Source organism: Mandrillus leucophaeus, unplaced genomic scaffold (assembly GCF_000951045.1).
Source record: "Mandrillus leucophaeus isolate KB7577 unplaced genomic scaffold, Mleu.le_1.0 Scaffold800, whole genome shotgun sequence".
Classification (NCBI taxonomy): domain Eukaryota; kingdom Metazoa; phylum Chordata; class Mammalia; order Primates; family Cercopithecidae; genus Mandrillus; species Mandrillus leucophaeus.
In genome coordinates this window covers 789465-791168 of record NW_012108698.1, presented here as the reverse complement: position 1 = coordinate 791168, position 1704 = coordinate 789465, and the positions used below count along the sequence as shown (strand labels likewise).

Below are 1704 nucleotides of genomic sequence, written 5' to 3'. Positions count from 1 at the left end.
GGCAGCTGAGGAGACGACGGAGCTCCCCACGGCCGACGAAAAGCCCAAGGAAGGAGTCAAGACTGAGAACAACAATCATATTAATTTGAAGGTGGCGGGGCAGGGTAGTTCTGCGGTGCACTTTAAGATTAAGAGGCATACACCACTTAGTAAACTAATGAAAGCCTATTGTGAACAACAGGGATTGTCAATGAGGCAGATCAGATTCTGATTTCATGGGCAACGAATCAATGAAACAGACACACCTGCACAGCTGGACATGGAGGATGAAGATACAATTGATGTGTTCCAACAGCAGACGGGAGGTGTCTACTGAAAAGAGAACCCGCTTCTTTACTCCAGAACTCTGTTCTTTAAAGACCAATATTACATTTGCAATTAGAAAACTGCAATTTGGTTCCACCACATCCTGACTACTACAGTATAGTTTTCTCTGTTCTTTCATTTCCCCCTTCCCCATTCCTTTATTGTACGTAAAGGAACCGGTGTATGTGCACAAGCATATCGCATTTTTTTTAAACCAAACAGCCAATGGTATGTTTCGAGTGACGTCAAACTGATGTCAAGTGGAGACAGGATGGGGAAAAATACTGACTCTGTGAAAATACCCCCTTTCTCCATTAGTGGCATGCTCATCCAGCTCTTATCTTTATATTCCAGTAAGTTATTTTGCTCTCACTGTTTTAACAACAACAACAAAAAAACATAAAACTCCTTGCATACCCTGTTCAATTGGAGAATTTTAATGTTTTTTGTTTTTCATTGTAAAACCAAGGACAATTTAATAACGTTTTTGTACATAGCTGTTACATGTAGGGCAATCTGTCTTCAGGTAGGCATAAATTACACTAAAACAAACCAAAAAAAAAGAATCCTAGATAGTTTTCCCTTCAGATCAAGCATCTTGTTGTTTAAATAAACTTCTTGTTTTAAATGAAAAAAAAAAAGAAAAATTGTACTATCATTCTGGTTTCTAAGTTTTGAATTTTTGATGGCTGTCTCATATGCTTGGCTTGCCTTGCTCTCCTGTAGCACTCATATTTCTGTAAGGCAGATTTCTAAAAGGAGGATTAAGGACTCACACGGCTCAGATATTCTGAATTTGGGTGGATGCAGCCTAATTGCCCTTCCAAAAAGAAGGTCTACGCTTATACTTTCACAAGTGACTGAACCTGTTTCTCCAAACTTCTTCAACTCTGGATACCACCTATCTTAGTACATTTTCCAGTCTGATGTGCAAAAACATGACATGGCCTATTTAAGTGCATAAAATTGATCAAGAGTGAGGACAGTCTATTGAATAAAAAAGAAGATAAGTTATCATGGTCAGTAAGAATAAAATGAGCCAGGATATTAAACATAGAAGAGTATATAGGCCTATGAAAAGAGAGAAAATGAAGAAAAGAAACCAGAATTGTGGAATTTTTTTTTTTTTTTTTGAGTGCAAGAAGAAGGGGAGCCTCTGTTTGCAGGAAAATTGGAATAGGAATAATACAAAAAAATTTAATTAAAAAAGAGAGAAAGGAGAGCCAGGGTAAGTGGGAATTTGATGAGGTTTAGTTGCGGTTTCGGTTAATGTTCTGCATGTGTACAACTTCAGACTGGCCAGCCATTGGGTCTCCACTTTATGTCAATGATAAGATGAGGTAATACAGTAAATAATAATGGGGAAGCGAAGAACAGCGATCAGGCTGGTGGGCTCCA

The 1704-nt window shown here is 38.3% G+C and overlaps 1 pseudogene; it reads left to right on the top strand.

The window, feature by feature from the left end:
- LOC105530184 overlaps positions 1–316 on the top strand; it is a 2257-nt pseudogene extending 1941 nt beyond the window's left edge.
- Positions 317–1704: the final 1388 nt, after the last annotated feature.